General features: G+C 41.1%; 1 protein-coding gene and 1 long non-coding RNA gene across 4 annotated transcripts in view; one reads left to right on the top strand and one right to left on the bottom strand.

The window, feature by feature from the left end:
- Window positions 1-4,448, bottom strand: part of LOC308471709 — a 744,400-nt gene extending 739,952 nt beyond the window's left edge. Inside the window, exon 1 of the long non-coding RNA XR_013983107.1 lies at window positions 3,983-4,448. This is a non-coding gene — a long non-coding RNA (uncharacterized lncRNA). The remainder of the gene's footprint in view (window positions 1-3,982) is intronic.
- Window positions 1-25,606, top strand: part of GRM7 (glutamate metabotropic receptor 7) — a 418,392-nt gene that overhangs the window by 71,500 nt on the left and 321,286 nt on the right. The window lies entirely within an intron of this gene.

Raw genomic sequence — 25,606 nt, 5'->3', positions numbered from 1 at the left:
TTAGAGTTTCGAAATGGTAAGGAAACATCCAATTTCATCCTTACCCAACTGTCGACTGACCATGAAACAACAACCCTCCTCCAAAAAAAGAATTATATTCTTGGGTGGGTGTGGGAAATGAGTTGAAGAGTGTATAATGAAATATATTTTAAAACAATGAAGAAAGAAAAGGGAGCAAAATAATAAAAATAATCCAGTATAGTTTAAGGCATCTTGATCCATTGATAATCCTGTACCATTCACAAAGCACAGCCCTTGTTCTTTCCTTTCTTGCTTTAGAACATGTATCTGTCCTTTATCTTTTGACCAGGGGTCCTTGTCTCCCCCCCCCCCCGCCACCGCCCCACTCCTGGCCTTGGATCCTGCTGTCTCTCACAGCGTCTTAAAAGAGAATGCCCTTCCCAATCAGGACGATTTATCCCTGCATATGGCTTTTAAACGGAGGCTCAGATAACAATGCATTTAGCACAAAATACAAATGTGTCTAAGAGAATGCCAGCATGGTGGCAGCATACACAGAATACATTGAATGCACCCTGTGAAGAAATTGTGGAACCCAGTTTGTTAAGAGTGTTGTGAATTTTAGCTCTGTGAGGGGTAAACTACAGCTTCCAGGATATTCTGTGTATGTGAGTGTCAGAGAGAGAGAGAGAGAGAGAGAGAGAGAGAGAGAGAGATGTATAGTCTGTTTGCAGCCCTGCCCATCTATCTTTTGACGTACCTACTTCCTTCTTTCAGAACATATATACGGTATATAATCAGTAAAATTTGCAGAGTTGGGTGTACAATAAAACGTTGTTGTTCCTTGTACACCTGTAGGAAAAGATGTGCAATTAGCTGACAGTTATAAGTATGGTACAGGGCATGGTCTTTAAATGAGTTTTGAGGCGATTAGAGGATTTGCTGATATCTGGAATGGCAATAACACAGCATGATGCTCTTATGAGTGGTGACAGAACCCCCCGCATTGTATTAGCCTATGCTTATATTTAATTTGGGACTTCCTGTGTGAGTTGCTCTCTGCTCAAAATGACTTTATTGGCTCCCCAGGGTTTACAAGGAACCAGTTAAGAAATAAACTTCTGTAATGAGATTGGAGGAGCCATGGGTATGTTGAAATATAATAGGAATGTTGTGGCAAGTTTCCAGATAGAGAATATCAGACATTCTTTCATTTTATATATAATATTAGTAAGTACAGCTTGCGTTCTGTTTCTGTTTGGGATCCTTATTTACTGGCCTATACTCCTCAGCTTCCCCTTCATGGATCACTGCCTTGCCGTGGCGAAGGGGCTTGAATAACTCAGAGAAGCTATGAGCTATGCCGTGCAAGGCCACCCAAGATGGACAGGTCATAGTAGAGAGTTTTGACCAAACGTGATCCACTTGGAGCAGGAACCGGCAAGCCACTCTAGTATCCCTGCCAAGAAAACTCCATGGACAAAGGGAACAGGCATATAAAAGTTATGACGCTGGAAGATGAGCCCCTCAGGTTGGAAGGCGTCCAACATGCTACTGAGGAAGAGCGGAGGACAAGTACAAGTAGATCCAGAGCTGATGAAGCGGCTGGGCCAAAGCCGAAAGGACGCTCAGTTGCGGATATGCCTGGAAGCGAAAGGAAAGTCCAATGCTGTAAAGAAAAATATTGCATAGGAACCTGGAATGTAAGAACCATGAACCTTGGTAAGTTGGATGTGGTCAAAAATGAGATGGCAAGAATAAATATAGACATCCTGGGCATCAGTGAACTAAAATGGACGGGAATGGGAGAATTCAGTTCGCATGACCATCATATCTACTACTGTGGGTAAGAATCCCATAAAAGAAATGGAGTGGCCCTCATAGTCAACAAAAGAGTGGCGAAAGCTGTACTGGGATGCAATCTCAAAAATGATAGAATGATCTCGATATGAATCCAAGGCAGACCTTTTAACATCACAGTAATCCAAGTTTATGCACCAACCACTGGTGCTGAAGAAACTGAAATTGACCAATTCTATGAAGACTTACAACACCTTATAGAAATGACACCAAAGAAGGATGTTCTTCTCATTATAGGGGATTGGAATGCTAAAGTAGGGAGTCAAGAGATAAAAGGAACAACTGGCAAGTTTGGCCTTGGAGTTCAAAACGAAGCAGGGTAAAGGCTAATAGAGTTCTGCCAAGAGAACAAGCTGGTCTCTTTTCCAACAACACAAGAGACAACTCTACACATGGACATCACCAGATGGGCAGCATCGAAATCAGATTGATTATATTCTCTGCAGCCAAAGATGGAGAAGCTCTATACAGTCAGCAAAAACAAGACTTGGAGCTGACTGTGGCTTCTTATAGCAAAATTCAAGCTTAAACTGAAGAAAGTAGGAAAAACCACTGGGCCGGTAAGATACAATCTAAGTCAAATCCCTTATGAATACACAGTGGAAGTGAGGAACAGGTTTAAGGATTTAGATTTGGTGGACAGAGTGCCTGAAGAACTATGGATGGAGGCTCGTAACATTATACAGGAGGCAGCAACTAAAACCATCCCAATGAAAAGGAAATGCAAGAATGCAAAGTGGCTGTCCAACGAGGCCTTACAAACAGCGGGGGAGAGAAGGCAAGCAAAATGCGAGGGAGATAGTAAAAGATACAGGAAATTGAATGCAGATTTCCAAAAAATAGCAAGGAGAGACAAGAAGGCCTTCTTAAACGAGCAATGCAAAAAAATAGAGGAAAACAATAGAATGGGAAAAACCAGAGATCTGTTCAAGAAAATTGGAGATATGAAAGGAACATTTCGTACAAAGATTACCATAATAAAAGACAAAAATGGAAAGGACCTAACAGAAGCAGAAGACATCAAGAAGAGGTGGCAAGAATACACAGAGGAATTATACCAGAAAGAAATGGATGTCTCGTACACTCCAAGTAGTGTGGTTGCTGACCTTGAGCCAGACATCCTGGAGAGTGAAGTCAAATGGGCCTTAGAAAGCCCTGCTAATAACAAGGCCAGTGGAAGTGATGATATTCCAGCTGAACTATTTAAAATTTTAAAAGATGATGCTGTCAAGGTGCTACACTCAATATGCCAGCAAATTTGGAAAACTCAGCAGTGGCCAGAGGGTTGGAGAAGATCAGTCTACATCCCAATCCCAAAGAAGGGCAGTGCCAAAGAATGCTCCAACTACCGCACAATTGCACTCATTTCACACGCTAGCAAGGTTATGCTTAAAATTCTACAAGGCAGGCTTAAGCAGTATGTGGACCGAGAACTCCCAGAAGTGCAAGCTGGATTTCGAAGGGGCAGAGGAACCAGAGACCAAATTGCAAACATGCGCTGGATTATGGAGAAAGCTAGAGAATTCCAGAAAGACATATATTTCTGCTTCATTGACTATGCAAAAGCCTTTGACTGTGTTGACCACAGCAAACTATGGCAAGTTCTTAAAGAAATGGGAGTGCCTGATCACCTCATCTGTCTCCTGAGAAATCTCTATGTGGGACAAGAAGCTACAGTTAGAACTGGATATGGAACAACTGATTGGTTCAAAATTGGGAAAGGAGTACGACAAGGCTGTATATTGTCTCCCTGGTTATTTAACTTATATGCAGAATTCATCATGCGAAAGGCTGGACTGGATGAATCCCAAGCCGGAATTAAGATCGCCAGAAGAAATATCAACAACCTCAGATATGCAGATGACACAACCTTGATGGCAGAAAGTGAGGAGGAATTAAAGAACCTTTTAATGAGGGTGAAAGAGGAGAGCGCAAAATATGGTCTGAAGCTCAACATCAAAAAAACGAAGATCATGGCCACTGGTCCCATCACCTCCTGGCAAATAGAAGGGGAAGAAATGGAGGCAGTGAGAGATTTTACTTTTTTGAGCTCCATGATCACTGCAGATGGTGACAGCAGTCACAAAATTAAAAGACGCCTGCTCCTTGGGAGAAAGGCGATGGCAAACCTAGACAGCATCTTAAAAAGCAGAGACATCACCCTGCCAACAAAGGTCCGTATAGTTAAAGCTATGGTTTTCCCAGTAGTGATGTATGGAAGTGAGAGCTGGACCATCAAGAAGGCTGATCGCCAAAGAATTGATGCTTTTGAATTATGGTGCTGGAGGAGACTCTTGAGAGTCCCATGGACTGCAAGAAGATCAAACCGATCCATTCTGAAGGAAATCAGCCCTGAGTGCTCACTGGAAGGACAGATCGTGAAGCTGAGGCTCCAATACTTTGGCCACCTCATGAGAAGAGAAGACTCCCTGGAAAAGACCCTGCTGTTGGGAAAGATGGAGGGCACAAGGAGAAGGGGACGACAGAGGACTAGATGGTTGGACAGTGTTCTTGAAGCTACAAACATGAGCCTGACCAAACTGCGGGAGGCGGTGGAAGACAGGAGTGCCTGGCGTGCTCTGGTCCATGGGGTCATGAAGAGTCGGACACGACTAAACGACTAAACAACAACACTCCTCAGCTTTGTGTAGTCTTGTCTGTCCACAGAACACTGGTTGTCTTGCCTCCTGCGTGAGGTTCCACTGTGTGAGGTCTTTTCCCAGTTCCAGGTTTCCTCAGCCCACTGCCTGCTCTGGTCATGTTCTTCAGCTCATACTTAATAGCTCATATTCTTTAACCCTCTTTGCTAGCAGCACTGTCACTTTCTGCAGGAACCTCTCCTCCAATTCCTAACTCTCAGGTTGTCATGGATATTGGGGAAAATATGTATTCATATTTGCCAAATAAGCCTTTGCACTCTTGCTGAAGAGTTCTTTTTGTGCAATCTTGTGCCTTCCCGAATCTTGCAAGTTTCTTTCTGTGTAAACAGCCTGCGTATTGCTGCTGCCTCTCTCTCAGAGTAATAGAATATGTTAAGGGAAGTATGAACGGATGAGACAGATTTATCTTAAGCTTGATTCAGTTGCTTGATATATATAATTTTTTGTCTCTGCCCTTCTCACCTTGTTTTCAGCAAAACAATCTTCCTGCTAAGGTGGTGTTTTGGAGGTCAGAAAACCTCTTGTCTTAGTCAGAAAAATCAGGTCAGAATGTTTGTCTATAAACACCTGCAGCATGTTTCAAAACTCAAGACGGTGTTGTTAATACTTTCTGGCTATGTGATAAAGGAGTCACTATGAGATTGACTGTTTTGGGGAGAGAATTTAATTCAAAGCAGTTTATGATTAGGTTAGCCTAAAGACGATGAGGGTAAAAGGAAGAGAATTTGATTAAGACATAAAAGTCAAGCGTTTTGTAAAGGAAACCTATTGTTTGGGAGATGTTGGAAAATAAGTATTACTCCAAGATCATAGCTGGGAATCTTGATAAAATTAATAGTTGGTTGTTAAACAATTGCGGAGCTTAGTTCCTCACTTTGTATACCAGCACATAAATATATAGGGAATCATATATAGAGGGAATTTGTTCTGATTTGATAGACTCTTTTTGTTCTCCAGTTACCATCCCATGTTAAATCTCAGCCTAATTTCATGTGGTTGGGGGATGCCCAGAGATAGAGAAGGAGGGTGGGAAGGGAAAGACTGGAGTGGGGAACCAAAAACTGATGGGGCAACAGATGGATGGATGGAGGAGGGGAGAAAGAACACTGCAGGCCTCTAGCAAGCATAATTTGTCGCTCCCCAGGGAAAGAGAGACAGACATAGAGAGAATGGGCATAATAGAAATGGGGTTTATGGACTAGTAGAAAGAGAGAGAGAAAGAAAGGAGGAGAGAGACCTGCCCACTTTTGGTTCTGGTTCCACCTTGTGCTTGTCTCAGCCTTACCCACTGCAAGCATGTGACCTCTGGCAGAATACCCTGGAGGAAATGTTGCCTTCAGGAGATAGAATATTTCCCACTTCTGCTGTAAGGGGTTAAGCCACTAAGTTGTGTTTCTTCCTGGAGCCTGTGATGTGTGAGTCTTTAGAACTGGAAGCAAAGCGTTACTACTGAAAGCATGCACGTACAATAATGGGCCAACAGGCAATTTATTTACTTAATGTGGGCCTGATAATTGGAAATGTTACTATTGACTTCAAGGAAAGCACCGATGAAGGCATAATAGATTCTCCAGAGGCATATGTATCCATACAGAAATTTGAAGATAAATATCTTTTTAACTGCACTTATTTCATTTTCTTTCTTCTGAGACGCAGAGTGGAGGTTTCAGATTTGTTTACATATTTGTGCTGATGGATAGCTTTGTGTTTTCAAAATTGTTGCCGCTAAGCTGGCAAGTGGAAGAGAGAATTTTCACGATAAAAAGGAATTTCCCTGAAGACACCTTACTTAGATACTTGCTGAGTGCATTTGCAAAGCGTGTTTACTTTTAATTAGGGGAATAGCTCTCTAACTGAAAATTGTCTCTTTTGAAATCTCTATTGTATGGGGAGGAGAAGAAACCTTGGATCAGCTAATTTTTTTTTTTTTTTTTAAAAAGCATTTCCAAGCAAAAGGAATTGCTTAGATAAACTAATATGAATGATGATTATCCTCTGAGAATAGAACTTCCTTTTAAAAAGTGAAAATAAATATATTATATGCAAGTTTCAGTGAAAAAGAAAATAGACACTCAAATTAATCAGAAATTTGGGGTGGCAAAAAAAATGTAGAATGGGATGAATGGGCAGGATCAGAAACAAACTCTCCCAGTTTGGAAAACATTAGGCCAATTAGAAGCGGAGGTCTTCCACAAAACCTAGACCTGGTTAAAAAAATGGCTTGCCTCAACTATAAACCCTCATTCCTTCATTTCCCAGAAGGGATCGTATCATTGGTTTGATTATGGGTCTGGAGTGTAATATCCAAGTTCTTCACTGAGTTGAGAGCAATTGAGAACTCTTATTTTCACTAATGACAGTGGATGATTTGCACAAGCACCAATGCCTTAAAGCAAAGGTGGCTCTCTGGAGATTGCTGGAATACGGCTCGCATCTTCTCTGACAATTGGCCATGCTGGTTGTGGTTGCTGGCAGGTCAAGGTTGTCCACCATTGCCCTAAAGATAAGGCCTGTGCTGTCATTTGCCAGCTCCCTATACCACTTTTCCAGCTAGAATGCTAGAGGTGGAGAATAATGGTGCCTCAGCGTTATGAACTGGGAAACCAGAGAGTGCCTGCTTGAATAGTGACTCTAGTGCAGGAAGCAATGTGTATGGGGAATAGCTGTGCACATCTTGGCTTAATATACTGGCCCAGCTGGGATGGTCACCTCTCAGTTTTGTGTGAATATCTTCAGGCACCTTGTTTTACAGGAATAATAAGTTTTAAATCTTTTTTGTAGGAATTCCTCAACGTGCTTTGCACTTGCATAGATCTAGTTTCTGAATTGGACTGATATTGGGTCAGTGTGTCTTAAACACACAGTATTTTGTTAAAGCTTTGAGTAAAAATGGCAGTCAGTGCTTAACAGGTGAGGCATAAATTAACTGACCTGTTTTGCAAGCCATTCCCAACTCCATTTATCTCTTCAGTGGGGAATAAGAAAGAAAAGCCATAAAAGTCTTGATTTATGAGCCAAACTGTTCTATATTTTCGCTTTGTCCAGACTTCAGAATTGCTTAATTTTGCAGGTATAACTTACACCCCCACCCACCCACCCACCCACCCCAATCTGTTCAGGGAGGCAAATGCAACTTTGTGATTGTTGTCTTTACTGCATAAGGTGGAAGTCGGCGTTACCTACCTGTTCAGTGATCTATTTCCAAGACAAAATGCAATAAATAATATGAAAGGAGGTAATTTCTGATAGATTTATCTATGGTAATTTTAGGAATAACAGCTAAGCATATAGCAATACCAATTACTGGGATTTTGCCATTTACAGAGGTCTTGGGAAAGGTAATACCAATATTTTTCTCATTGCAAATCCCATTATCTCCACAAAGAAGCAGTTAATTATCCCCCATATAGCCATTAGAAGATCATTTTCAAAATTTAAGGGACATCCGTATTGTAAAAAGGATATACTTACTGTTGGCAAGAAAAGTCACGCTTCAGGATATTAATATAAGCAAACCTAATGTGTGTGGACAATAACAAGAAAAGTCAATGTATTCAGAAGCAAATTGGAAAATGCTATATATGCTTTTTGAAAAGTGTTCTGCTTGGGGTTTCAGAAATAAGTATTGGGGCTGTTTGTGCCTGGTTTCAAGAATATACTGTTTTATAAGTAAGTACCAGGAGGAAATGTGATTTTCTTTTTTTGCAAAATATTTTTTCTAAGTTAATGTAACAGTTAATAACCCCACCACTTCAAAATATTAACTTTTTACTGTAGTATATAATGAAGAATGAAATGTGCATCCATTCTGTGCATGTTTAGCAAGGCACACTCTTCAGTTGACTTAAACAATTTGAGGAGGGCTATGGTTCAGTGGCAGAGCTTGTGCTATGCATGCAGAATGTTGCGGTTCAATTTCCAGTATTTCCAGGTCTTGAGGGAGAGACCCCTGTCTGAAACCCTGGAGAGCCACTGCCTGTCTGCATGGACCATTGTTTTTAAAAGAGTGGGTTGGCACTCAACAGTCAAAGTCAGACCATTTTCAGATGGCCCTTAATTCCGTAGCCTACCCAATGCCTCTTCACTTACCTACCCCTTAGGCTTTTGGCTGGTCTAATGCCAGCACTGGCAACTCTTTGCATGCTGAGTAAAGATGTACAGGGAAAAGAAAGGTTTAGGAGGAAGGAAGATCTTTCTCGATCTTTCTCCTCTGAGGGAAAAAAGGCCAGAGCCTGTATTGGGGGGAAAGAAGTAGAAAGTGAGACAAAAGGTTAACATAACAAACTGGGATAGACTGGAAGGGATAAGAGAAAGGAAAGCTGTTATAGGAGGAAGAAGTGAATGCAAAATGACCAGATGGGATGATGAAAGAAATTAGCAGCTTGTGGGGATTAGAGGATAAGGCACAAGTTGCACATGAAAGGAGAATGGGAGAAGAAATTACAGGAGATAGGTAAAATACTTTCAAGAGAGGTATGTGGGGGGTGGGAAGGGAAAATCCACTTAGAGCCTTTGGGAGGCATCTTTGGGAGAGAAAGATTAAGCAGCACTTATCTGCAAGTGCTATTGCATGGCGAAAGAAGCCTATAAAGTCTTTAAAATGTGCATTTTATTTGATGCAATAGTGATGCTACATGGAATCAGTTAAGTCATTTCGAAGGAATTCATAAATTATCAATATCCCAAGATAGTAGAGGACAGAATAACAAATGTCATAGGAACAAGCTTTAAACTGAAAATAGAAACAGAAAGTGTCATTTTCCTTAAAATATGAAGCAATAATCCAGAAACAATGATTTATAATAATGGCACCTTTAGAAATAAGGAACAAATGATTTAATGCATTATTAATGTTATAATAGCAATACAATTTTTATAATAGCAACAAAAGCAATTTTATACCAGCAGTACAAATTTATCACAGAAAAAAACAAACCTAATAGCAAATTGCAAGATGTTCCTACAGAATTATAATTGTAATCCATGTATTGGATTGTTCAAAATATAATAAAATCTGTTTTCTAGAATAAAATGAATATTTTGGCATAACTAAAAATGTCCAATGTATTTAGGAGGCTCACCCAATTAAAAACATTTTCCTATAACGTCAAATATTTCCAAAAACTTATAATTTCCTTTTGTAAATATAACAATATTTTGCTATAACTAAAATTGCACACTGTGTTCAGGGAGCCCACCCAAGTAAAGGTCCCCCTCCCAATTTAATATTCCTTATTTACAAAACCATGAAATATTTTCCTTTCTTGAAGCAAGGGCACATGCGAAGTGAGAGAACTTGCATATTTTACTTGATTTTGACTTGTGGAGCATGTGTGTGTCAGAAAAGTGGGGGTCTGTGCTTTAAAATAAATACCCTGGGAGATATCCAGCTAAGTCATACTCAGAATTGACCCCTTCAGATCAGTGGCTTTACTGTTTAAATACATGTATTTAAATATCTTCTTCCTTAAAACCCATTAATTTCTCTGGATCTACTCTGAGTATGACTAACATGGATATCACCTTTGTGCCTGTCTGAGTGGCACACATTAATAATAACTGTATGGTCACTTCATAGTTTTATTTCTGTCTGTGTAGTTTCCTCAGTCAGTTTCGTGGAGAGTGGCCTAGCACTTGCATTGCAGGTAGAAGGTCCCTACCATTTCCTGGTAGGACTGAGAAAGACTCCTGTCAAATACAGCATCACCGCTGCCAGTCGGTATGGTGTCAACATACAGAGCTAGATGGACCAATGGTTTGACTTGGTATAAGGCAGTTTCATATGTCCATTTCAGGATATGCTATATGCATCTGGAGTGCAAGCCTTGCTTCCTGATCCATCTGTGGGACCAGGCTTTCAACACAACACCACACTTCTCTAGACTGTTTTCCTTCACTGGAACATCTAAACTGAGAGTTGCCTATATAGTCTGCCCCACCACAGAGATGCTGCTGGCAGTGGCATCCCTGTGGTGACTTGTCTCTCCCTACCTGCCATAATCTCTAAGATTATGAGCCATGTGATGGAGCTTGATCCTGTTTGTGAGCATCCTCAAACTCTCCAGAGGCAACCAATTAATGTGGAGTGGGAAGATTCTCAATGTTATGAATGAATCACATGGTGCGTAATCCTACTCATTATGACAGTGGGAGGGGGAGAATCATCACCAGAAGAGTTTGGAAAAGCTTTCAGGCTGAGAGGATTTCAGCAAATACCTTCTGCAATGCTCGGCAGGCGATACCATAATTCATCTTTTCATTTAAGACGATGAATCTGCAGCAAGGAAGCTGCAGGAAATAGCATGCTTTGTATTTCCCGTTTGTGAAAATGAGCAGATTGGGTACCCTCCTCCTTTATTTTAGGAACTCAACCATTAGTCATGTAAAAATGTGGGATTTTCATTTGCTAAGAATAATGAGATCACACCTTGGGTTCATATTATTGACACTGTGGACAGCCATATGGGAATCCACATGGAGAATTCTATTGCATTACAGAATATTAGTGATATCCTTCCTTGAGGAATTCTCCACCCTATCATGCTACCACTCGGGACCCCAGCATCCAACTGACTCTTTAAGTGATACCGCAATGCGAAAATGTCCATGCAAGGAGCTTTGTTCAGCAGATAACAGCGAGTCACACACCTCTGCTTCTAAATCCCTCTTCAAAACTTGCTGTTTTGGCAGAGCTTTTGCGAGACCACCAATAACTACACCGTCATTGTTTTCTTCAGAGACCAGTAGCTGTAGACAATGATGGGAATGAAAGAGGCCACAGGAATCAATTTTTAGTCAGCAAGAGCTCTTGTGGACCCTTAAAGAGGGGCTAATTAATTATGGCATAAGTTTTAGTCAATTGGGGGTCATGAAACTGATTAAGTGGTTTATGTAGTCCATGAATGCTTATACCTTAATATGAATTTGTTAGTCTTTAAGGTGCCACAAGATCCTTTGTTGTGACAGCCCAAGACCCCATCTGATGATACATTTAACAGAGAATCATACCACTTTAAACAGTCATGGCTTTCTCCAAACATTCCAGGGAACTGTAGTTTGTTAAGAGAGTTTTAGGAGACCCTTATTCTCCTCTCAGAGCTACAGTTTCCATTTTCCTGGGAAGAGGGATTGATTGTTCAATCAGTCTGGGAATTGAAGCTCTATGAGGGGACTAAGGGTCTCCTGACAACTTTCAGCACCCTGAACAAACCACAGTTCCCAGGAATCTTTGGAGAAAAATCACAACTGTTTAAAGTGGTATGATACTGATTTAAATATGTTAACACAGGTGGGGCCTAACACTGCTCCCACAGAAGTTGTCAACCCTCAAACACAGAGGACAAAGTACTTCTTTTATGAAATACTGTTAATGCCTGCATTTTCACCTGACCTGCAACTCATTCATATGACTGGTTGTTTTCATCACGTCCCATGATGGTGGTGACAGTTATGAACACCTGGGTAAATACCCCATTATTTTTCAATCACTATAATTGATAATATATTATTGTCAGTGGCCTTATTTTTAGGGCAAATGATACTGGCCAGGAAAAGCATCACTTCCTGGCACAAGCTGCTTTCTGTTGCAGCCTCTAACCATCATTATGTGGCGTAAGGTTTCATTTTTTAATAATAGAAAATATAATAGGATGTAATATAATATGACCCGGGGAAACTTTCATTTTTATTGTATTTGCCTTCAAATTCTTTTCATTTTTTAAAACCAGTATAGTTGTTGTCTTAAATCTAGGTTTCTCCATGTGCACACACAGACACAGACATTTTAATTTCAATTGTGCCATATGGAGGCAGCTGATAGGCCACCTGAGCACACTTCTATGGTACGCTGGTTAAAAAGCATCTTCTGAACACATCTACTATTCAGGATAGTCCTTCATTAATTGTGTTTAAAACAGATGTTGATTTTATGGCACACTTCTTAGGAATAAATTGGTGCTTTTATGTACACACTTGAAATACTGTACCTCTTGTAAATCTGAAGTTTTGCTGTATCCAGCATCTTTCTGGAAAGTCTAAAACAACATCAAGACAGATGTTGTTTGCAGGTGTGAGGATAAAGTTGCCTTAGCCTAGAATGGGAAGCGTTGTAGTAATTTTCATAGAGGTGGAAGAACGCTCATGGATTCCTAGTTCAACCAAGTACACTAGCTGTATTTCCTGGAGCTGGAGGGCTTGGGCTTGTTTTTCAAACCATGAAGAGTTTGTCTTTGATCTGTTTACATTGGATGGATCTGTCCTGATGTAGTTTTAGACTTTCCAGGAAGATGCTGGATACAGCAAAACTGCAGATTTACAGCTGGGGAACCAACTGGTTACGTTGAATGGAGCTACAATTGGGTTTTGGTTCTATGTTGAGTGCTGCAGAAAACATGCCAAGAGTTTCAGATAAGTTGTCAACCATTCTTCTGTTGAAATCCCAGGAACTGTAGTTTGTTAAGGGTACAGAGAGTTTTTAGAAGACCCCTATTCCCTTCTCAGAGCTACGGTTAACCCACACTGGAATTGCAGCTCTGGGAGGGAATAAGAGTATCCTAACAACTTTCAGCACCCTAAACAAACCACAGTTCCCAGGATTCTTGGGGGAAGCGATGACTGTTTAAAATGGTATGATACTGATTTAAATATACAGTATAGTGCAGATATAATGTGGAACATCGGCAGTGTCTTTCAAATTGGCCCAAGATGGTCTTTAATACCATCTTATTACATTTAGCCTTCTTTAAATACATGTAGTGCAACCTCCTGTAGGCTTACTCAGATGAATGTCCCACTACATTCATTGGGACAGGCTTCCTCAACCTCGGCCCTCCAGATGTTTTTGGCCTACAACTCCCATGGTCCCTAGCTAGTAGGACCAGTGGTCAGGGATGCTGGGAATTATAGTCTCAAAACATCTGGAGGGCTGAGGTTGAGGAAGCCTGCATTGGGACATAGACTCATATAAATACACAATGGATTTGCTGTCTTTTAATACCTTGGGAAGTGCAAGTTGAAACTTTGGACCGCACCTTTTAAATTTCTGCTCATTTGGTACTGAAGTTCTAGTTAATACAGTGGACGCTCGGGTTGCGAATGTGATCTATGCGGGAAGCATGTTCGCAACCCGCAGCATCCGCAACCCACAGCGCCGCGTCTGCGCACGTGCGGGTTGTGATTCGGCGCTTCTGCATATGCGCAAAGCATGATTTGGCGCTTCTGCACATGCGCAAGCGCCAAAACCCGGAAGTAATACATTCCCGTACTTCCAGGTTTGGCGCAGTGCGCAACCCAAAATCAGGCAACCTGAAGCATCTGTAACCCGAGGTATGACTGTACTCCAAAAACACTTTACAAGTAACATCTGGTATCACTGGATTTGGTTTCTGTATGTGGTATTTGCAACACTGGAAGTTTACATGGGTGTGATAATTACCTAGAGGAAGGTAGTATCTCTGGAACTAAAAGCTGGTACCCAGAGAGATGTTCAGTGTCTAGATTGCTAAGTCGTGAGAACCATTGTATAGGTAGTTTCTGAGTCTGTGTGATAAATTTTGATCCTTCTGTGGAGACTTCTTTGAGTAAACGTTTAAAAAAGATGAAATCAAGATGCAACTGTGAGAAATTCAACTCCTGACAGATGAATTAATGTTGACAGATTTCCCAAGATTATATTGCATTTCCCATTTGTTGTATACTCACAAGAGGGAATACTGTGTATTTAATTAATTGCGAACTTTTACCTGCAACATAAAGGGCTGGTGGGGGAGCAGCTCTCAGAGGTAGTATTCCTCTTAATACCAGTTGCTTGGGGAGAGTGCTGTTGCGCTTAGGTGGGCTTCTTGCGGACTTCTCACAGTCATCTGGGTGGCTACTGTGAGAACAGAGTGCTAGACTACATAGACCTTCGATCTGAACCAGCAGGGCTCTTATATTCTTAGATATGTAGGTACTAATCTCAGGTCATGCATACCGTCCCATAGATAGAAGCACATTCTACTTCAGTTTACATATAAAAACACTAAGTTATGTTTATTATTTGTAGTTATGTTTATTATTTAATAAGCTAATAATAAACTAATCAATATGTGTGATTTACCCTTTATTACACAACCTGGCGTTTCAGAGTGAAAGGGTGTGATTTTTACATTTATGTAGTGACTAGTTTGTAGTGACTATTATTTTGACTCCTATTAGAGAGCTCAAGTAGCAAACCCTGCAATAGCAGTTATTTGAGTTTGTTTATCCAGAAAAGGGGGAGTGCGCTTTTATGTACGCAGCCTATAATCTTATAAATTTGTGTGACTGAGCATTTTAGAAAACAGATTTTAAAAGGAGTTGTGTGTGGAGTAAATGATAATTTAGAAGGATGGTTGCAAATTTATTTTTAGGATTGTTTTAGGAAGACAGTTGAGAATCATTTTTATCCCTTCGGAGGAAGGGGGGGGGGCGGAATCCTCCATTTTAAAGTGCCAAGAATTTGAAGCACAGCTTTAATACACGTCTAGAGTCACCTCCTTGTCTAAAGACAACTGTCTAAATGAATTGGCTGCTGCTTCCAGCCTATCAGGAAGACCAATTGAGGTCTTAAACTTGCAAATGTGCCAGAATGGGTGTTGGCAGCTAGGTTGTGCTCCTGTCAAATTGGAAAGCTCGGAATACTGATAAGCCAGGTAGCTGTTGGAGAATTGAAATAGAATTGCCTGGAATAAATGGAAATTAATGGAAATGAATAATGGAATTCACTGCTGCCAACCAAGAGAGAGGGAGATTCGGTATGCATGTGTTTTAGTGGAAATTAATGACGACCATTTCAGATTTAATGGGATTCCTGCAGCCTTATTGGAATGTCATAGAAAACAATATTTTGTAATTGAAAATCAATTGGAAACCATTCCAATTAATAATTAACATTCCTACTGCAGCCATCTATAATTTAGTGCAAGTGGAAAAAGAGGTATGAGGCTGAGAGTTTGATCAATCCGGAGCTCCTAGGGATTCATTCTGGAAGAGACAAATGCCAAATTGGTCTAATCTCCCCTTTTAATGTAGTCTGCCTTTCCACAGAGCAGTTTCAAGAACTAGACCTGCGCGTGCAAAGGAGAATAGATTCCATACTGATACAAAGCTGTGAAATTATTTTTCTATGCATTATTAATAAACATAGTAAGTTGATATTGCGTGGCACAGCAGCCTATGCTGTAGGTTCTGGTCCCACGAAAAGGAAATTGTGTCCCGTTTTGCACTGTATTAATCCATGGTTTGTACTCTAGTAATCAAACTGCTCTGGTGGCACACACCTTGTTATCCTGGGTGGGTATACAACCAGCATTTAATCATCTGGTAGAATTTGTTGTTTTCTTTGTCAGTTCATTGACAATAGTTCACCTCCATATTACATCAAACTCTACTCTACTAGGATTTATATTTGTTGCACATAACACCAATATATGTAAAATATCTATATAGTGATATACAGTGGTACCTCAGGTTACATACGCTTCAGGTTACATATGCTTCAGGTTACAGAAATCGTGCTCCGGTGGCGCAGCGGCAGCAGGAGCTAGAGCATTAGCTAAAGTGGTGCTTCAGGTTAAGAACAGTTTCAGGTTAAGAACGGACCTCTAGAACGAATTAAGTACTTAACCCGAGGTACCACTGTAGTTTACTGTCTGCTCCCAAATCACCCTACTTCTGAATTGGGATCCTTCTTGGAGGTCCTGTTTTTGTTGGGATACATGCCTTTGGCATGCCCCCAGCTGGCTCTAGCCACTGGCTGGCAGCTGTGCGATCTCCAGTTCCCGCTACAGCATCAATCAGTGACATGAGCCTCAGATACGTTTAGAGACTCGGCATGCTCTTATCAGCAGAGTGAATAACTTCTCACAACGGAAGTGGCGGACAGAGACATGTGTAAGCATTATTTACAGGTATTTATTCAGCATAGTTCAGGAACAAAGGAAAAACATGTCTGCTTCCCTTCGTGTCCAAGCACACAGCAGCATAAAGCAAAAGCAATATACAAACGGAAGTTCCCAGCAAGTGCTGGAAGTAAACAGGCATGTGACACACAACAGTCATGCCTGTTCCCTTTTAAGGTGGAACAGAACTATATCCTAACAGTTTTATGTGTCATTGCAATATGGCATATTGTGTACGGCAACACAGGACAAGACTTTCTCTGAATGGCACCAAAGTGATGTAGCTCGTTGTTTCACCTGAATCCTTCCTTATTGGCTTTTCAGTGCTAAACTCTTTCCAACAAGTATTTGAGCTGCTCTTCCTCTGTCTACTGGAGCACATCAGACAGGCCAAGAAGGGGGCTTATCATCTGGGCAGCCCAGGACCTCCATACACTGCCCAAACTTGCGCCTTGGAAAGATCACTTCGGTTCTGCTAACACAGCAGTTTGACTGCACCTCCGAAGGTATACTCCATTGCTTCTTGAGACAGATGGGTGCCAACAACAACAAGATAGCTGTGTTAAAAGTCTTTTTCTTTAAATAATACCTTTTAAAATGTAGATGGCTAAGATGGCGCTTTGGAAATAGAGCTGGCCTGCCTTGGGCCTCCATCCTTCATAGAGACCCTCTGGTCGTACAGAAGAGCAGCTGAAGCAGGAACTGAACCTTAGCAGCAGTTCTTTTGCTATTGTACTAGACATATGTCAAGAGAGGAAGGCTGCTTGCTATTTGAAATCTACTGGGAAGACTGGATTACAACAGAGTACTTTTGTAAACAAAATAATCACAAGGCCTGCTCACAGAGCCTGTCAACGGTGTCTTTGACTGGGCTGCTGGTGGTGTGAGAGAAAATATTGCAAAGTGGACATCTTGGGGTACCCTCAAAGAAAGCATATTTGATATTGGATTGGTGAAAAGTGGTATCAAATTATTATTGCATTGTGACACACACAGAATAATTTTGTGGTCTTGGAGAATGTGATTTTTGTTATTTTATTGACATCAATTTGATTTCTGTACAACTCTTTCTTCCTTTCAACAACATGTGGAGAACAGGGGAAGCTGTCTCCAAAGTTGATAGAATCCCTTCCTTATCATTTTGTTCTTGGGGCATTTTACATAAAATGGTAACATTTTTATTTATTTCCAGTATTTGTCTGCTGCCCAGTAACTGTGCTCTTTGGGCAGCTTACAACAAATATCAAAATACAGTAACAATCAATAAAGCAGCGGCAAGTAAACCAATATAATAAGTTTCACAGCGTCACTAAAAATACAAAGATTTCAAATTCAGTGGATTTGGAGTGCAATGATCTAAGAAGTCCATAAAAATAAATTGTCTTGCACCTTGCACTTAATATAAAGGAAAGACCAGAAGAAGGCAAGTTTATATGGAAAAGAATTAAACTCATTTATAAGTATCTGTGATTGTTAATCGTTCATATATTTTAGGAATCCATGCAATCATAAGGATGTTGGTACATCAAAGACTCAGTCATTTACTGATGTAAATTCCCCAACAGAGGATAGTATTTAACCACCAGGGAAATGTGACAAGAATAAGTCTTTAATATTGCTGTGGGTCTATATTGTATCAGCTGCCCACGTACACATAGCTATTAGAACTACAGAAGACTACAATCTTGCTTGTTCGGCAGTAGTGTGAATTTCTAGGTCTTCTTTCAAACAAGCACCTATTTCTGGAATTTGTGATGATGGCACCACACCTATGCTCTTTCAACACTGTCTGCTGGTTTCAGCAATGCTTTTGCAGTTGAATCACAAAATATTATATTTGCTTTTGACTCATCAGTCCTCACTGGTCTCCTGAACTCCATCACGTCAGCATCCTATATTTCTTGTTCCTGGGGATTTCAAGGTCCACAGAAAAGAGAGTTTGGGTTTTTTCTTTAGCGGTAATTTAGATATTATATAGGGTTAAACTTTGCAGATAGGTCACCATGTTTTCCTATTAAAAAATTGTGAGGATTTTGATAGAGTTATAATCCAGCTAGAAGGAATGAATCATGAACTAGAAGGAATAAATCATTCCCAAAGGATAATAATAATAATAATAATAATAACCAAATAGGGACAGCATAGAATTAGACATGACAGCAAGCCAAAGGGCTGTATGGGAAGATGTAAACATCAGAGACATTTGGAGATGGACACAATGTGCAGGTGTTTATATACTAATGTTAGAAGGCCAAAAAGGGGATCTGCAGTGCTTGCTTTTAAGGAAAACATTGTCTATATAGTGGCATAACAGAAGCCTGGTACAAAGGAAAATTAATTTTCAAACTATTGCAACTTTCTCTCCTCCGCCCAATAAGATAGCATAATAAGATAATATTAAATTTAACCAGTTTTGTTTCTTACTTATTTGTTTCTTACTTAATCACTTGAACTTTCAGGTCAGGATAAGGAATGCTACTGTATAAAGGTAAAGGTAAAGGGACCCCTGACCATTAGGTCCAGTCGTGGCCAACTCTGGGGTTGCGGCGATCATCTCGCTTTATTGGCCGAGGGAGCCGGCGTACAGCTTCCGGGTCATGTGGCCAGCATGACTAAGCCGCTTCTGGCAAACCAGAGCAGCACACGGAAACACCGTTTACCTTACCGCTGGAGCGGTACCTATTTATCTACTTGCACTTTGATGTGCTTTCGAACTGCTAGGTTGGCAGGAGCAGGGACTGAACAACAGGAGCTCACCCTGTCGTGGGGATTCGAACCACCGACCTTCCGATCGGCAAGCCCTAGGCTCTGTGGTTTAACCCACAGCGCCACCCGCGTCCCATTCTACTGTATATCTTGGTGTAATAAGTGTTAGGCAAGAAAAACTGGCAGCATAAAGAGCCTAATTGAGGACGTACTATTTCTGTTTTTGCTTCCCATAGAAGTGTTCTCTCGTTTCATTACAATTTTGTGAAAGGTTTACAAATGAAAACAGATGAGTTTTTAACTCAGTCAGCTTGCAAGCAACATTACCCAAGGAACTGAGCAGGAGGAGGAATTTTCCCATATTTGGAAGAGTTTCATAGATGCCTGCAACTACCACTAGGTAGTGTGAGATGGCTGCCTCAGGCAGAAGATGAAGAGTAAGGAAGAGCAACAAGGTGTTGGAGGACAGGCCCCTGCATATCTTCACCAGTGTGGTGAAGACTGCTGTCCAGTTGGCTTTTGTACATGGAAAGGAGACAGTTGAGAGAGTCATACTGTTGTTGCCTCAGGCACCACGTTGTCTTTATGCTTCCTGTATATCTCTGTATGTTACCTCATAGAATAGCATTTGCCTCAGGCACTTCTGTGAAGGATGGCAAAGAAAACCATTGTGAAATCTATGTTTTGAAGATTTAACAGAAGGGGATGGATAAATATTATTGATCCAACTAACAGGTATGCTTTCCTCCTGTACTTGTGGGGAGTTCCCATGAATTTCAGAACTCCAAAATGGAGTTAGTATGCCCGTCCTTGTGACTCGTACTTCATGTTTGCTGAATGTGCTGATGGAATGAAGAATGTCAGAGCCTTGAGAGCTGGAAACTGAATGTGTGAATTGGTTTCATTGGAAACCAGTTCACACATTCTGTTGTCTGTCTGTCTGTCTGTCTGTCTGTCTGGTGCCAAACTGAGAGGGCCCATTCACATGGAAGTCATTACGTGAATTTGCAGTTGTTAACTGATATACTCGCATGTTAGAGCTCAGCTATGTGTGTTACATGTAAAAAACAGCACACACAAGTCTAGCAATATCAGCTCGGGACCATGGATCTATAAGCCTTGTGAGCCAGTGTACTGCCGTAATACAGATTTAATTCTGAATGTCACTTTAAAAGGAAACAAGTGCCTCTAGGAGACTGTTGAAAGCAAATTGATTTACTTCTAATTGAACAGTTCCTATAAGGATTTTCATTCATATGTTCCTTTTGACAAGATGGTGTTTGAATGAAAGACACCATTTATGACTTCATTCGTCAGTAGGATTTGAAACCTTTTATTAACAGGAGAATTAGTGATAATTCTTTCCCTTTCATAGAGCTGGGGGGGGCGGGGAGTGCTGCCTTTGGATTGAAGCCGAGGTACTTCTTATTTACTGATGATCTATTAGTCATGTTAAGAAGCATGCATCAGGGTCCTTGATCTCAAAATGAATGTATAGGATGGTGCGGAAGACTCCAAAAGTCTCGCTACTTTCTGAGTATGACTAAGAAGCAGGTGGTGAAATTGGCTGAGCATGAAAAGAGATTGCTGCCGTCAGCAACACTAGCCAGAAATTAAGGCATGGGCTAGTACTCCTGCAGAGGGACAGGGAAAGCTCTGCTGATATCAAGAAGACACCTGGAAGGCTGTGATTATAGCTGCCACTGGAAGTCTTTAACTGAATTTACAATGCAGGGCTTTTCTATTGATGAATGCTCTCAAAGATCAGATGGCAGTTTCTTCTTCTCTTCTTTGGTGATCACTCGTAGCCGAGTAAGATTGTCTTCCATAAACACGGTTTTAACAATGAGTCCGTAAGTGACTGTGGAGTCCAGTCTGGTGCACACCACCTACAACTTCTCGTTAGCATTCTGAATGCCAGCATATCTTTTGACAAGTCCGGGTTCCACATTTTGTTCTGCAGATAGCTATATTTTCTTCTATTGCGAGAGCCTGCAAAATTGATTGCTGTCTCGTAGCCAAAGTCTTCCTGCCAGTCTTTGTTGTCACAAAGACGGCCTAATAAGATTTCTCATTTAATCAATTATTTCCTGCCATTATCTTAGGAAAATGCCTCCGGACATTTCAGGGAGTGTGTCCAAGGTCACAGTGTTGTTGAGTGCAGTGGTGTGCAACAGCCACACAATTTACCTTCTTTCTGTACCTATAGTGTTTGGAAGCAGCCTGTTCCAGTAGAAGGAGCCACTGTATCCCAATCTGATTTGTTATTTGGGTCTGAATTTGATCTGCTAAATCTGCTGTATTTCTCCACCCTCCTAATCTAAAAAAAAAAAAAAAAAAGCTTTAACTTTGCCCCTCTTTTTCACATAAGTGGACGGAATTTGCAGGCAAAGGAGCCCCTCCAGAATGGTTCAAGCCTGCCAAACTTTAGGCAGGTCCATGCAGGGGCCATCATGCAAGGAAACTAAAAAGTCTGATGATTTAAAAAGAAAAAGGCACAGTCATTTTCTGCCAGAATTGGATGTAAATTGCAAGCATGGTTGCCCCTTCTGAAGGAATGAAGCCTGCCAAATGCCAGAAAGACAGATGAAGCAATTCTCTCACAAGGGCAGACTTCAGCATTTCAGAGTGGGAAAATAGAAATCAAGCCTGATTTTCCCTCTACCAGTGTTTTCCTGTGCCTTAGTCTGTTCCTCAGCATTGCCTCGTGCAAGCACAGCAGCTTAAGCAAACCATGGCCATGGTGGATGCCCCCTTACAGGGAAGGGAAGGGCTGCAGCCCAGAAATAGGGACCAGGCTGTGCATGCAGAGGCTCTGAAACTCAATCCCCAACATCTCCTGAAAGGCCACTGCCAGTCAGTGTAGGCAATACTAGCTATAGTCTGACTCATTTTCCTAGGATGCCCATGGTAGATGCCTTAAAAAAGAAGAAGATGTCATCTGTGGAAGTAACTGCCTAACCCATGGTCAGTATCTTGTTTAAATGTGGTGTTAATCTACAGTTCCACAATGCTGTAATTTCTCAGCAGTGTCGAGTTGATGCTATCCTTACCTAATCTCATTGTCCCTTGAGATTTAGACCAGGGCGACTGACCTGTGGCCCTCAAGCGGCTGGGGCTGATAGGAATTAGAGTCCAACAACGTCTGCAAGCCGCGCTTGACTTAGACTGATGTAATCATTGCACGTATTTAATACATTTTGCGTCAAGAATCTTAGGCACCGAAGCATCATAGGCAGTTGCATTTTTAATAACTGACGTATTGTTCCCTTTTGTTTGCAGTTTCACAGAGAAGCAAAATATTGGCTTCTTCAGACTTTGTTGTTTTTCCCTTCCTAGTATTAAAGGTAAAGGTAAAGGTACCCCTGCCCATACGGGCCGGTCTTGACAGACTCTAGGGTTGTGCGCTCATCTCACTCTATAGGCCGGGAGCCAGCGCTGTCCGGAGACACTTCCGGGTCACGTGGCCAGCGTGACAAGCTGCATCTGGCGAGCCAGCACAGCACATGGAACGCCATTTACCTTCCCGCTAGTAAGCGGTCCCTATTTATCTACTTGCACCCGAGGGTGCTTTCGAACTGCTATGTTGGCAGGCGCTGGGACCGAGCGACGGGAGCGCACCCCGCCGTCCTAGTATTAACCACAACTATTAAAAAAATTAAACATTTTAAAGCTTGGCCTTTAGAGCTCTTCACATTTATTTCTTGCTTTACAAAGGTCAGTATTGATTTCCATGAAGAAACTGTGTTTGGAGTAGAAAATGGAAATAAATGCTGCTGCTGCTGCTGCTGCTGTTGTGATGAACCAGCCTATAATCTGTAAATCAATGCAAAAACTTTATTTAATGGTTTAGAAACTAAATGGATGCAATCTAATTAACTCTTCTAGCTGTGAAACGTATTTATGTGAATTAATTTTTAATACTCGGTGCTGGGAGCAAGAGAACTGCAGTGGAGAACAGATCTTCTGTGCTCTCCTTTAAGTACAACAGAGGGAGATGGGAATGATGTAGAAGATGGAAGGTAGAACCAGTTGGTATTTATTCTCTTGTTTTGGGTGTCATTTTAAAGCACTGCATTGTCACTGCAGAGTCTTGAAATTCTTCGACTTGGTCCATCACTTCTAAAGACGCCCCCGTCGATCTGTTTTGGAATTTGGAAAGGGTTCACCAATTAACAATATTTTTTTTAAAGGAAAACTGTCCCATTGTGTTAAACTGACTTAAAATCTCATCTGAATGTTGGAAACTGGACTCAGCTCAACCAACCCCCAAAAGAAATTTCTGAAGCTCTAGTGGCTAGATAAGCAAGTCCCCAAGCTTCCAAACCTTGAGGAGGTGGAGTTGCTGTGCACTCACAGATCTTTCTTAACCAATCTCAGGAGAATCTCCAAATGCAACTAGTACCATTAATATGGGCAAATATCTTTACTACAGACTCTGACAGCTGTTTCTTGCCCTGTGATTTCTTAACCTCTTCAGCTCAAACTGCTTAACCTCCAGTGGTGTGTGGTCAGTGGACTAGGCGGACTGGGTAAATTAGAGCATTAAAGCCTGGTGCCTCCTTCCCAAAGCTCGGGATGCTTCTGCCCAACTGAGGGAGGGAGGTGTGATGCTCTGACAGGGTCCAAGAGCCCTCCTGCCACCTTCCCAAAGCCCAGAAAGCTTCTGCCTGGCTTAGGGAGGGAGGCGCAATGCTCATTCCCCCCCACATTGCCCTTGCAAATTGGTGCCTCTAGTCCTAACTGTTCCCCTATGAAAATTTTCACCGCACGCCACTGTTAACCTCTTTAGCTCATAACAAAACATAAGATAATTCCTCTCAGACGCATCGCTGAATGCAAATCGTAACAGTTTCCTTTCCTCCTGGGCTTAGCCACAGATCTGTAGAAGCTTAACAATTCCCCTTTCTTCTTTTCCTTACCTATGTGTGAGCAGCAGTTGGTGTTCAGGACTCGGACTAAAAATAGAGTAAGTTAAAAACCACTCGCTTTCCTCATTGTATCTCATTTTCTATTCTGAGCTATAGAAGAACTCTGGGGGAAATAACGTTCAACATATATTGCTTCAGAACATGATGAGCTGTACAACTCATATTCTGTACCAAGTTTGGAGCCATTGCTAGACTTTAAACAATCTTCTTTTTTTTAACTTTGAAAAATATATTTGATTTCATTGATTTTTTTTTATTCTCCAACTTGAAGCAGCACATGGGTCCCCTCCTATTTTATTCTCAAAACAACACTGTGAAGTAATTAAACTTGAGGGAATGGCTGACCTCTACTTTGCCCAATTAGTTTTGCGGCTAAGAATGTGAAGCCAGGCCTTTGTTTTAAATCCACCCCTCATGCTGACCTTAGCCCACCCCATCAAACAAGGGCAACAACACCCTGAAAGAATTACCAAGTTTTCAGGGGTTATAGGCCACAGGGAAGGCCCAGTCTACATCTATAGGATTGGGACAAGTTCAGAAGTTTGGCAAGGCATTGATAATGTCATGGAACGGGTGTGGGGCGTACAGGCTTCAGAAAATAATTGATACTTTGGGAAAAACAATTTCCCGCCATGCATTTCTTCCAAACTTCAAAATGGAACACAAAATGGAACCCTGGAGTTCCGTATCTTGAGGCCACTCTTCTGACACCATAATGCAGAATGTGTAAGTCAAAAGGACACACGCTTGCAATGATATATGAATAAGGTTATATTATTGATGTTTTCTTCTTCTTCATACTTCTTTCAGTAATTTGGGTGTGCAGGCATCACCTTAGAAACCTCCTTAGCCTTATCAAAACACTTTGTTTTATTTGGCAGAATTATTCAGATGCTTGGTTGAGAGCAAACCTCTGCATTCAACAAATTCTTGCTGTAGATGACATTTTGGTGGAAACTCTATGTCTGTTGGCAAATGTCATTTGTAGATGACATGGTTGTGTACTTGGGAGCACATGAATAATGCATGATGCACAGTATTGGAAAAAGGGCAAAAGATGAATGAAAGTTGGTAATTTATTATTTATTTTATCAATGTGCTCTTACAAGGCAGCTTACATATCATAAAAACATAATACAATTCAGAAAGCAAACACAGACAATTGATCTGGCAACAAAGCACAAAAATTCATTTAAACACATGAAGAACATAGGCCAGTTAAATAAAACAGCAAATAGGAGTTGCTGAAGATAAAAAGGATTCTGATTTAAGCCAGTAAAATGCAAAAACCTAAATCAAGAAAAAGTGGCCTGAAATAAATAGGTTTTTTTTTAAAAAAACTGGCTTACACTTTAGTCCAATGCATGTTTGCTTGGAAGCAAGGTTGTTTTTATTCAGTTGGGCCTATTCTTTGTGACTTTGTTTAGGATTGCAGCTTTAAAGTGGGGAGGGAGTTCTAATCTGGGGGTGACTACAAAAAACGCCCTCATTCTCTCATGCCTGCCAAAATTGCAACCATACAGTTTTTCATTTTCTTTATTACATTGTATAGGACCATCTGGGGTGACGA

The sequence above is a fragment of the Podarcis pityusensis genome (genome assembly GCF_964106645.2).
Source record: "Podarcis pityusensis genome assembly, chromosome: 2".
Classification (NCBI taxonomy): Eukaryota; Metazoa; Chordata; class Lepidosauria; order Squamata; family Lacertidae; genus Podarcis; species Podarcis pityusensis.
The sequence above is the reverse complement of the archived record's forward strand: the minus strand, read 5'-3'. Positions and strand labels throughout refer to the sequence as shown.